Below are 13,669 nucleotides of genomic sequence, written 5' to 3'. Positions count from 1 at the left end.
TAAAACCAGTCCTTGATAGGTGTTGGAAGATTATATGACTGAAGCCCAATCATGAACAACTTTGTGACTTTGTATCTCACTGTGATTCAATTTTAAAAAACATTAAAAATAAACACTCCTTGAAAAGAACAGGGAGGGAGTTGCATCCTGACATAATGGGGACTGGATACTTGCTGACCCTCAGGTTCATGGTCCCTAATCTCTGGGCACCCCTCCAGTTACTACTGAATTCTATCAGGGTCACACGTTAGCTTTCTCCATGTGACACTCCTAGCCTCACAATGAAAAGCAGATTTTTGCCCCCAGTCTACAGCTTCAAAGGAAGAAAGGAACCTAGAAAAGACACTAATGCTTCAATTTGAGTCACAGACGAGATGACCCATGACCAATGGCCAGGAGGATTAGGTAGAAAAGTTATTCTGCAGAATAATTTAGATGCTCATCCTCAAAAGAGCTAAAGTGTTGAGGTAGGAGAGCAAGTAGCTTCTGGTAAATCACATTTTAGACTTATAGAATAAGAAAAACAAAGCAATGCATTGCCTAATGTTGCCACTGGAGCAATGACTACAGGCTAAGCTGCAACCTCAGAGAAAAACAAAAATCAGAGAAATCTGAAAACTAGGATCATTGTTGTTCCTACAGGGAATGGAACCGATTCTCAGATTTGATAACCCTAGACTTAAGAGTTCGCATTTAGATGGAGCTAAGGATCTGGATCCCCTTGAGGTGGAACAAAGACAGTCCACTATGCCAAAGACCACCCTCCCCATGCACATAGCCATTTGCTCTTTTATTTGACCTGCTGGCCCTGGAGCCATTTGAATTTGACACCCTTGGCTGAGTGTGTGACCCAGTAGCACATTCAGTCATCAAGATGATCATCTGTTTCATCCTATCATATTTGGCCAACAGCCCAAGAAGGTTACTGTTTTGAAAAAAGAGGCAAGGCAAAGGATTTGGCAGTGAAAAACAAGAGTTTTCTTGACAGAATGGCTTATGGCACTTGACAGAATTTTTCAAGGCTCAGAAAAACAAGTTTGACAGCATGTTTTAAGCAGAGATGCTTATAAGGCACTTCCAAAGTCAATCACCAGCAGCCTCTGTGTGGGATGGGAGGGAGGCGGGAGGGGTTGGGTTTCTCGCTCTGCTTCCCACCTCAGTCTCTTCAGCTGTTTGCATGAAATAGTCAAATCCGTTGCCTCCCTAATCCCTCTCATTTCCCAGGCAGCTCTGACCTGGCCTTTCCTTTTGGAACTCCATGGACCCCAGAACATCAGATGGAGCTTTTCAAACCCTGTGATGCATGTATCAGGAGGTGTTTTCGAACAGGACTCCTGCTAAAAGCCTTCTAGAGATTAAAGGAAAAATTGCGTTTGTCCCTGAGTGGAGGCATGGGAAGAAAATTTTATACTTCTGATTCAGTCTTCTTTTTCTAAACACCCGGAGCTGCAAAAATATTAACCATTCCATGGGGAGATGGCAGTGACTTGTTCTGGAAAGGGAAAGAGAGTGGTCCTTTAGGAAAAGTCATCACTTTGCTCAAACAAATGACTCTTCTCCATGCCCTGTCCCAATGCCCTTGAGAAGATGAGTTCCCTGCTTCCTCACCTCGGATCTTGTGTACCTTCATCTTACCTGGGAGGAGAGCCGGCTGACATGACTTCACATTAGAAATAAAACCCATATTTGTGCAGCAGCTTCTGCTGAGCTGCACCTCTGAGCACTATTGTCTATTCCATAACACCTGGGATCACCCCCACTACATTCCTAAATGATTCTCGTGCGTTTTCCTTTCATTTCACTAAGAGAAGGAACAGCTTAATGCTCCTCAATTGTACCCCCTACAAAATCTCAGCTGCAGCTTAATATCAGGCTTAGAGCAGCTTGTCCAAACCTACTATTTTGCTGATTTTTTTTAAGACAGGAAATCTTTATCAAGTTTATTTTCTATTACCTAGTACCCAAAAGTAAATGAGAACATGTCTTAAGTTTTGTTTCTCTCAAAATTATTTGACTCAAGCTCACTCTTGATCTATACTTCTCTCTCTCACCAACTTGTTCATTTATTTGTCCATTGGTTTATCCGTCCATTCATTCACCTTCTCATGATCCTGTGGAGTGCAGGCTATGTCACTACTGACAAGCTTTATTGTTATTTTCCCCTAAAAATGTTAGATTAAAAACAGCCCATCTCTTTAATATTTTCATCCCAGAGACCATGTGGAATCAACTATAATACAAAACAAAGCTACTACGCAAAAGTCAGGGCTTTACTCTTTGTTTGGTTGATTTATGTTTATTGGTTGGTTGTACGCCTGGGCTACGGCAGGGGTGGGGGATGGGGGGAAATTTGTTGACTCACATACACCAATATTCAGGGGTTACTATTGCTTCGTGCTTGGGGGACACTCCTAATGCAGATCAAAAGCAGGATTCTCACATGGAAAGCAGATACTCCAGTTCTATGAGTCCTTTGATGGAAGCATCCCTGCAAAATTCAGGTTCAAAAACAACCAAAGGAGCCTGGAGCAATAGCACAGTGGGTAGGGTGTTCACCTTGCACATGGCTTACCCGAGTTTGATTCCCAGCACCCATCTGGTCCCCTGAACAATGCCAGGAGTAATTCCTGAGTGCAGAGCCAGGAATAACCCCTGAGCATCGCTGGGTGTGACCCAAAAAAGCAACAAACAAACAAACAAATAAATAAAAATAAAAAATAAAAGCAACCAAAGAAGAAATTTGACCAGACGCTCAAGATATAATAAAACTTTTTCTAGAGAATATTATTTCCCAAATCTTTAAATGTAATTTTAAATTTTGAAATAAAATGAAGAAAGAAAGAAAGAAAGAAAGAAAGAAAGAAAGAAAGAAAGAAAGAAAGAAAGAAAGAAAGAAAGAAAGAAAGGGAGGAAAGAAGGAAGAAAGGAAGGAAGGAAGGAAGGAAGGAAGGAAGGAAGGAAGGAAGGAAGGAAGGAAGGAAGGAAGGAAGGAAGGAAGGAAGGAAGGAAGGAAGGAAGGGAGAGGGGAGGAAGGGAGGGAGGGAGGGAGAGGAGGGGAGGGGAGGGGAGGGATGGGGAGGGGAGGGGAGGGGAGGAAGAGAAGAAAGAAGGAAAGAAAAGGAAGTGAGCAGAGATAAGAGAATATTAAGGATGTTCCTTTGCCAGGATAACTAGCTTTCTAGGCTAATATCAGTTCCCTACTTCTCCATAAAGCTCACTATTATATAAAATGGCTTTTACAGACCTTTAGAGATTCATTTTATACAAATATACAATATGATACAATTTATATTAACATGAACATGAAATAATGTCACGTATTACGTCATGGCTAAATTAAAACGTATGTATTCCTTGATTTTTAAAACACTATATTTCTCTTCCTGTCCCTTTTTGAATTTGTTGCAATGACAGGGGATCACACCCTTTAGTTGTGTGCTCACAAACCTGGCCAGGGTATGCTTGAGATCGCATACTTTGTTGCAGTGCCAGAAATCCCAAGGGTTTAGCACTGCTTCAGGGATAGTGCTCAGCATGGTGAGACGCCATCAGGGACAAAATTCATGGCTTCACAACTGCAATGCGAGTGTTATGCCAATAAGCTACCCTCAGACACTTTCCTTTGTTTCTTCATGGCAAGCAATTTTGGAGATTTCTCATAGAAATGGACATAGTCCTTGGGTCATTTGTTCTTTGCTCTGGGGCAAAAATTTGGAAGACCCTAAATAAACATCAGTTTGGGGCTGGGTGCAGGGGGTCGGGTGGGTGGCAGCAATGTTTATATCTGGTCTGACTATCAGCATACATTTAGAGAAATGCAATTTTCCCAGACTAAAATGGAAACAATCCCCTTTTATAGAGGATGCTATATTATTAACTGGCCCAGGACTTTTCCTTACCCGAGATTGGGCATTAGGAAAAGCAGTCTTTCACCTCCTTTATTTCCACAATCTAGCCTTCCCCAACAACCCGCTTACTCTTGGCTCACTCTCTGAAATGAGTGCAGAAAAATTGCCACCCAGGGAAAAATAACTTGAACAAGAGAGTCTTAAAGCATGTGGTTGTCACTATAACAAACCCAAATTGAAGGTGGTGGTGGCATAGAAACAAGGCCCTAAGTCACAGAGCTAAGCCTGCTGCCATGCTGACAAAGAGCCTTCCCTCAGAGCAGTTCCTCCATACCATGCATTGTCTGTTGCTTTTTGTCTCACTCTGGTATTCCTGGCCATAGTAAATTCATTTATCTATAACACAAAAATGCATTCTTCATCCTCCGCTCCAACTTTATCAGAACTCTGCACCCCAACTTAGATTTAGAAAGCAAAGCTATCATATTTCAATGGTGACATAGTCATATAAACATGCAGAGAAAATTCCAAATTGGAAGTCATTAAGCTTCAAAATATGTCTGAGGTATAAATCAAGAGAATTTGTAGATAACTCAAATAGTCTGTGCAAACATGAGCAATCAAGTATGTTGCTCCAGTGGCCATATTAAATTATCTATCTCTAAAGCAGGTTTTCCAGTTACCTGGGGGGGGCAATTTTCTTTAAGAACTTTTCAAGGGTCATAGCTGTATTGGGCTTAAAGGAGGTTTTATTATTAAGAATTTAAGCAATGCCAAACTTCCAAAGAAGAAAATCTGCAAATTAATGTGTTTAACCCAGGCAGTCTAACTTTTAAGTCCATTCACATGACTGTCACTATACAATGAATCCTTCATCCACTACACTATTAAAAGTAATTCCCTAGGGAGCTGGAGGGATAGTACTGTCGTAGGACACTTGCCTTGCACATGATGAACCTAGGTTCTAGCCCCAGCACCACACTTGATCACATGAGCCCCACCGGGAATGATCCCTGAGCACACAGCCAGAAATAAGTTCTGAGCACCACCAGGTGTGGGCCAAAAACAAAAACAAAAGTAGAGGGGGCTGGAGTGATAGCACAGCAGGTAGGACTTTTGCCTTGCACGCAGCCTACCCGGGTTTGATTCCCAGCATCCCGTATGGTCCCCCCAAGCACCACTGGGAGTAATTCCTGAGTACATGAGCACAGAAACCCCTGTGTGACCCAAAAAGCAGGGTGTGATCCAAAAAGCAGAAAGAAAATAAAGCAGAACTAAAAGCAGGAAGAAGCTATCTGTAGGTCTGAACATTCCCTCTGACTGGTGCTAACGAGGTGCTTTGGGGTGTACTCTGAGAACAGGAACAGCCAACCCTGGTGATGCAGGCAGATGCAGATCCATCACATTCTGGGTCTCTCAACTTTTGCCCATTGCAGGTCCATAGACCAAGAAAATGGTACATGAAACTGGGAATGAGAAGGGTGTGTCAGGAGATAAAAATATAAAGACCTCCCTACTTGAAAACATTTTTATATGGTTTGAAGACATATCCTTTTGGTTCCCAGAGGCTTTTTATATCTACTTCTGCTGCGAATGATCATATCATTCTGCAATTTGAAGAGTGATTTATGACTTTGCTGAAATATATGTGAAAAGAAAACTGCCTAGTAACTAGTTACTAGTTGAGCTAGGGTTATTTCTAGATTTTGGGTATCACGTACATAGTTGCACAAATGCCTTCTTTGATTAAAGTTTTTGGCTTCTTGGGATAGATGCCCAGATTAGTTGTTGCTGGGTCATATGGATGGAGGCTCAATTATTAGTTTTTTTGAGGAGTATCCGTATTGTTTTTCAAAAAAGGTTGAATCAGTTGACATTTCTACCAGTATTTTATGAGGGGGCCCTTATACAACTACACCAAAACTGGTTCTTTGTTCTTTTTAATGTGTGCCAGTCTCATTAGTGTGAGATGAAATATTGTCACCGATTTACATTTCCTTGGTAATGAGTGATGCCCAGCAGTTCTTCACGTGCCTATTGGCCATCTGTAATGTCTTTGAGGAAGTTTCTGTTCATCTCTTCCTTCTATTTTGGATGGGGCTAGTTGGGATATTTTGTTACTGGAGCAATAGCACAGCAGGTAGGGCGTTTGCCTTGCATGTGGCCAACCCAGGTTCGGTTCCTCCATCCCTCTCGAAGAAACTGGCAAGCTACCGAGAGTATCCCGCCCGCACGGCAGAGCCTGGCAAGCTATCTGAGGTGTATTCAATATGCCAAAAACAGTAACAAGTCTCATAATAGAGATATTACTGGTGCCCGCTCGAGCAAATGATGAACAACGGGACAGCAGTGCTATAGCGCTACCATTCACATGTGCTTTATATATCTTGGATATTAACTCTTTGTCCGAAGAGTGCTTAGTGAATATTTTCTCCCAGTCTATGGGATATCATTTTACTCTGTTCATCAATTTCTCTCGTGGTACAAAAATGTCTTAATTTGATGCAGTCCCATTTGTTTATCTTTGCTTCTGTTTGCTTGGCCAATGGCATTGGATTGTTGAAGATGCCTTTACATTTGATGTCATAAAGAATTCTGCCAATATTTCTATCAATAAATTTTATATACTCAGGTCTAATATCTAGGTATTAGATTCATTTTGAATTGACTTTGGCACATGCTATTAGGAGAAGATGTGAGAGTTTCGTGTTTTTTCTTTTACTCATCACCTTTTGCTGAAGAGGCTTTCCATGTTCCACTTCATACTCCTAGCTCAACGTATTAATTTGTCAATGATTAAATGGCCATAAACTCAAGGGTTTTTCTCTGGGCTTTCAATTCTGTTCTATTGCTTGGAGTGTCTGTTCTTATTCCAGTACCACACTTTCTTGATTGCTACGGCTTTTGGTATAATTTAAAGTTGGAAAAAGAAAAGTCTCTCATTTTCTTCTTTCCCTAGGATTTTTTAAAAGTTAATTTAACTTTGCATAAATCAAGCTGGAAAAATTTATGTTAACATAATTTGTAAGTTTCAACTAATTCTACACTTACTTCTGTAATTCCAGAAGTATTAATTCTTAAATGTCCCTTCTTTTAGAATTAAAATAATAGACTGAAGTAATTTCTTAGATTAAAATTGTAATGATAATTACAACTTGAATAGGTTAGACTTTTTAGCTATTTATATTAATTTTAAATATGTGTATATACCATTTATGAAACGTAAATATCAGCCACTACCTTCCTTTTAAATTTTTTTTGGCATTTCCAGACATTCTATAAATTATTATCCCAAATTTATATAGTCCAGGTTTATAGTTAAATGACTCTAATTCGTATTTAAGAACCTGCCCTTTCCCCACCACCACCTTCTACTGACTCATTACCTGTGCATGGGGCAGGGGGAGCGGTCCTCCCAGCAGTGCTCAGGACCTACTCCTGGTTCTGTTTTCAGTGGTGGTATTCAGGAAACCTATATGTGGTACCAGTGATAAAACAGGTATCAGTGGCATGCAAGGCAAAAACTTTATCCCAACTGTACTATCTCTCTGGCCTCAAGCTCCTCATTCCATATTTGACTTTCATCCAGCTGTATTTTTTTATGGCATGTTCTTTTCTAGAGGACATGTGTCTTCTGTTTTCCTGTGATTTATGGCCATGATAATTTTGGTCTGTTAACATCACAACCCATGACAGCTTGTTGAATAGAAAACGGTTAGAAGGTATCTTACATCCAACCTTGAGAGCCTTGGACAGAGATGCCAACAGCATCTTAGCCTACTGGATCTTGGTGATCTCAATACCCTGTCGCGCTTAGAAAAAGATGGGAAAGGAGGAAGAAGAAGCAGAGAAGGAAAGTGTGTATGGCAGGGCTGGAGGAAAGAGAGTCTCTGTGGGGGGTAGGCAAGGTTTCCGCTTCTCCCAGGAGGACCCCCACACTGCCTCAGGTTCTAGCAGCTGTGCGTGTAATCAAAATACATGGCAGAGCCCAGGCATGTGAACAGGAACTGTCACTGTCACTGTCATCCCGTTGTTCGTCGATTTACTCAAGTGGGCACCAGTGACATCTCTATTCCTCCCAGCCCTGAGATTTAAGCAGCCTCTCCTTACTCATCTTTCCCAAAGATTGGAGGCTCTTTCAGGGTCAGGGCAATGAGACCTATCATTACTGGTTTGGGCATATCAATACATCACGGGTAGCTTGCCAGGCTCTGCCCGTGTGGACAGGATAATCTTGGTAGCTTGCGAGGCTCTTCGAGAGGACCTTTGCTTTGCATGTAGTTGACCCAGGTTTAATTCCTTCTTCCTTCTAGGAGAGCCCAGCAAGCTACCAAGAGTATCTCACCCACTCAGCAGAGCCTGGCAAGCTACCCTGGCGTAGTTGCCAAAAAACAGTAACAACAAGTCTCACAATGAAGACGTTACTGGTGCCCGCTGGAGCAAATCGATGAGCAACGGGATGACAGTGATACAGTGATACAGTGATATATATATATGTATATATATATATATTACTCTTTGATTTGTTGCCTACTGTCTGAACTCCATCAAATATGGTGTGGTAATTATGAAAAATGGGTAGGAATTTTCCATAATTATGTCTTATAATGAGTCTGGAAAGCAGCCTGGAGTAGTGTGTTGGTGGGTGGGTAGTGGAGGTTGGCTGCCGGGGCTGGGTCCTTTGGGGCAGGAGTGTTCTCACCCCACCTCTGGGGCTCCCTGATTGTAAACAGCCTGGCGTGGCATTTGGTGGCATGGCTACGGGGGCCTCGTTTTATACTCCCATCTGGGAAGAGCAGCCTGCTTATTTAAGGAGCAAGGGAAGCAATTCTGCCACCTGAAAACCAATGTCTTGGAGGAATAAAGATTGTAAACACTAAATAAATAAATAAATCTGAGCAAGACACATGAGAAAGGGCAGTGAGAAGGGAGAGAATGAAAAGCTGATGATCAGACACAGCTGGCCCATTCAGAGCACGATTAACATCTCAATTACAGGATGAGCTCCCGCTCTTCACGAACACTTATACACATTTCCACATGCCATGCTGCCTCTACTGATTCGTCCTCTTCAGCAGTACACGAAGTTGCTAGATACTCCTGCTTTACTCTGCAGGGTTGACGGAACATGCCATGTTTTATAGACCAAGATACTGGGCTGAAGGGTGTCAGAGGTGGGTTCCTGCACATTAATCTATGGGGGAGCGGTTGGAGGGGAAGGAGATCCTTGCTTTTGATATAGGCAAAAGACAAAAAGAAAAAAAAAAGTCAAAGAAAATGAAACTGCTTCAGGCAGCTTCCATCTGATTTTTCTTTGAGTTATCTTTTGCAAGATGAAAATTCAGACAATTATGAAGTAGACACCCATCAACTTTGACAACTGTCATCCATCCCTTTTCTCTAATAGCCCACCTTTTCTGTTTTAAGAAATTCTTTTCCCTCCTTCTCATTGAAGATTCTGGGTGATAGCTTCTCATTCCAATAACTGTCAAACCTACTCCAAGAGAGCTAGAGCAGAAACTTTCTTCTGAGACCTGAATCCTTGAAAAGTAGAACTGTTTAGAAATGGTGATGGTTGAGGTTGAGGCATCCTTGCCTGCAATCTAGCACCTGCTACCTACTCTATCTGTCCCCTGCATTCATATTTGTATAAAGTGGCCCAAGTTGCTTTTTGCTGCAGGAAGCCTAAAAGCATAACTGATACAAAGAAGATTAACTTGGGGTTAACCTTTTTTGGTTAAAAAGGTTAACTTCCTGGGGCTGGAGCTATAGCACAGTGGGTAGGGCATTTGCCTTGCACGTGGCCAACCAGGGTTCGAATCCCAGCATCCCATATGGTCCCCTGAGCACCGCCAATAGTAATTCCTGAGTGCAGAGCCAGGAGTAACCCCTGTGCATCGCCGGGTGTGACCCAAAAAGCAAAATAAAATAAAATAAATAAAAAGGTTAACTTCCCAAAGCTCCAGTCTCAAAAACCGGTCACTTGTACAGACACAGAACTGGGAAGGGAGCAGAGAGAATGAGATCTTCCTGGCACCCCTCCGCTAGCTGCAGGGAAGCACATCTGGAATTTGATCTGGAATTTTGTTCAGCTATAGTGGCTGAATCTCGGTGAGAAGCAAGGATGAATTTATGACCAAACAGGGGAAATCTGGGATTCATGGCCACATCGACATGGAGTTGCCTGAAGGAAAAGACTCTAGCAGACTCTGTTAGGAGATATTCCAGAGATGTTTATCCTAAATCTTGTGCGGGGTACCATCTTATCTCGCTAACAGAGGCCTGGAGTAGCAGAACACGTGCATCTTTAGAAAGGCTGCCCTGTGAGCAGCAGAGCTGCATGAAAGCGCGTGTGGGTCAAGTCTGAAGTGCTCACCCCTGACCCTGCCCAAGAGCATCCTCTCCCTGTGGGGCTATAAACATGCCTCTTCCGTTTTATGACTGAGCTTGGCTGCGAGAGTGCTCCTTGGAGCAGCAGGGCAAAACAGTGTCTTGTAAATCACATCTCAAGGCCACTCTTCGGGCTCTTTTCTGTTGATGCCGGATGAAGGTTTGAAGAATGCTCAGCTTCTTCCCCTGCACAGGAAAAGCAACTGGAGGGCTTGACGTAGGAGTTCATGTTAACGTGTTGGTTTGGCAAGACAACCAGAAAATTCACTGCCTCGGTTTGAAGGTGACTAGGAAAACAGAGACGAGGAACTGATAGGGCTGCAGTGATGGAAGCCACTGGTCCTTCTTTCCTGCTCTTAAAGCCTCTTTAGGCTTTTCCAGCAGCTCTCTGAACTGCTGGTCAAGAAGCCTGTTTATGGGGCCCTCCAGTTTCTCTCTCTCTACTTCTTGGAGTGAGGGCAGAGGCCGCTTACTCTCCTCACTACATCTCCAGGGTCTGCAAACTGCCTGCAGCTGGGTCAGGGTGAAGGTGGGTCAGTAACTAGGGAGAAAGGAAGTAGTGGACACCAACTGGGTTATGTGACTTGGTACCTTTTTTCCTTCCTGACATAGCATCTGTAATAAAATGCAGACCGTGAAGGGACCTTAGTGGGGTACTCCAAGGGCTTTGCTTTGTTTATGATGCCCAGAGAAGTTAAATAATTCAAAATTGCCCCCTGCTCACGGTATCAACTGGACAGTCAGTGGAGGAGACATAATCTAAACTAGAGATTCCTGTTCTGTCCAGATCACAGAAGCAAAGACCCCCCCTACCAAGTTATAAATTTTTAAGGATACAATAGAAAGTTTTCATCTTCTCTGCTGTTGCTCTCAGGTGCTGGGGAGGGAGATATAGGGAGTTAATAAGTTTTTTGCTTTTGGCTTTATGGTGCCAAGCACTGCATTCATGGCATTTTAATTGTGAGTAGGATGGACTCTACCACTCACCAATATCTCTGGCTGCAAATAGGATTGTTTTTAGATTTATTCTCTTAGTAGCTAGGACATGAGATCTACTCTTTTTAACAGATTTCCAATCACCCAATACAGTGTTGTTAATGAAATGTTCAACGTTGCACAGCAGATATCTAAAACATTCATATTGCTTAACAAAAATATTTTACTTCTTTATTATTACTTCCTGTTTGTGTTACCCCATCCCATACCAGTCCTTGGGCCTCCACCCCATCTTCTCTTGTCCTGAGTTTGACTATTTCAGATCTTTTTTTTATGGTAAGTGATATCACGCACTGCTATTTGTTCCTCTGTGACTGGCTCATTTCACCTAATGCAGTGTCCTCAAGGCTCACCATGTCATTGAATATTGTAGAATTCCGTTTTTTCAGAAGTTTAACTCCATTTTATGTTATAGCAGAACAAAAATAATATTTCCACTCCAACTATGTCCTTTAGTAAAAGGTTAATTTCAGGGGTCTGACAACAGAATGAAGACTACCTTTGAAAGAGCTATGAACATTTTCATTTACATGTGTCTCCTGCACTATATGAGATCTGTCCAATCCCCTGATCTCTTCTCAATGTAGGTGGAATTTAAATCTTCATACCTGTGCTTTACTGTGCCTTCTTTGATAACTGCCTTCGCTAACCTTCCTCATCAACCCAATATTGGCTTTATCCAAGAATTTAAGATCTATGTCTAGAAACCAAGAAGTCTAAGGATGTGGCTCAGTATAGCATGCTTTGCCTTGCATATGTGGGGTGGGGTCCTGCATTCAATCAGTGACATGCAAAAGACACAAGAAACAAAAATAAACAAAAAGTAGTTTCTTATAAAAAAGGAAAGGAAGAAAGAAGAAAGAAAGAAAGAAAGAAAGAAAGAAAGAAAGAAAGAAAGAAAGAAAGAAAGAAAGAAAGAGAAGAAAAGAAAGAAAGAAAGAAGGAAGAAGGAAGGAAGGAAAGGAAGGAAGGAAGGAAGGAAGGAAGGAAGGAAGGAAGGAAGGAGGAGGGAAGGAGGGAGGGAGGGAGGGAAGGAAGGGAGGGAGGGAGGGAGGGAGGGAAGAGGAGGGAGGAAGGAAGGAAGGAAGGAAGGAAGGAAGGAAGGAAGGAAGGAAGGAAGGAAGGAAGGAAGGAAGGAAGGAAGGAAGGAAGGAAGGAAGGAAGGAGGAGGGAGGGAGGGAAGAAGGGAGGGAGGGAGGGAGGGAGGGAGGAAGGAGGAAGGAAGGAGAAGGAAGGAAGGAAGGACAGGAAGGAAGGAAGGAAAGGAAGGAAGGAAGGAAGGAAGGAAGGAAGGAAGAGAAGGAAGGAAGGAAGGAAGGAAGGAAGGAAGGAAGGAAGGAAGGAAGGAAGAAGAAGCTCCTGAGGAAGGGTGAGTTATACAGCTTTTCTGGGTTTCTCCCATGTGTATAAGAACTACACATGTTAGTTATAAATATCTTCTTAATTTTCACTTGTCAGTCTCTCTAATGTTTAATGATGTATTCAGTCTCTCAAGCACCTAAATGGGTACACAGTGACTTCTTTGTACCTCCAACAATTTGGCAAGCCATCCAGTGGAACTATCAAAAGTCTGGATACTGCCTGCTTCTCAAGATGTCTATTAAAAATTAGATATAGAACTTTCTAGACAAGTTTGTAAATAAGTTAGAGTTTTATTTACTTTTTAACCAAGGCAGACTTTAGATCTCTTACTGTCCACAAAAATTTAATAGGAAGCACATCTTAAGAGATACTTCCTTTCTCAATCTCAATTTGATTGATCAGAAAAAAAATTTTTCATGTTTCATTGATATTTTGAATATTTGTGTTATACCCAAAAAAGGTGGGGAGGCTTTTTTTCTTATCTATCTCTCTTACTACATTTTATTTCAAGCCTGATTCTTTGTTCTTGGTTGATAAATGCTTTGTCTAATGCCTTTTTTAAAATGAGACTTGAATTTTCGGGAAACTAGTGTGAATCTTTGGGTTGATCCTTGGTTGATCCTTTTTCCTGAATCTTGACACTCCTCTCAATTGAAGATACTGTTCTTCAACAGACTTTTTTTTTTTTTAAAAAGAGCTAGGCAAGATGAGTTTATTTATTTATTTATTTATTTATTTTAATAGTTTATTTTTAATTAGTGAGTCAACGTGAGGGTACAGTTACAGATTTATACATTTTTGTGCTCATGTTTCTCCCTTACAAAGTTTGATAACCCATCCCTTCACCAGTGCCCATTCTCCACCACCAGTAAACCCAACATCCCTCCCCCCCCCCAGTCCTGTCTCCCCCCACCCCACACTGCCACTATGGCAGGGTATTCCCTTTTGTTCTCTCTTTCTCTTCACAGACTTTTATTTGGTCTCCCTCTTGAAATTTTGTGTTAAGGACTTTTCATTCCTTAATTTTTTTTTTTGAGAAGTGACAGTCTGGCCATGTTTTTCTTTATTCTCCT

The sequence above is a fragment of the Sorex araneus genome, chromosome 8 (genome assembly GCF_027595985.1).
Source record: "Sorex araneus isolate mSorAra2 chromosome 8, mSorAra2.pri, whole genome shotgun sequence".
Lineage (NCBI taxonomy): Eukaryota > Metazoa > Chordata > Mammalia > Eulipotyphla > Soricidae > Sorex > Sorex araneus.
Note: the sequence above shows the minus strand (reverse complement) of the source record.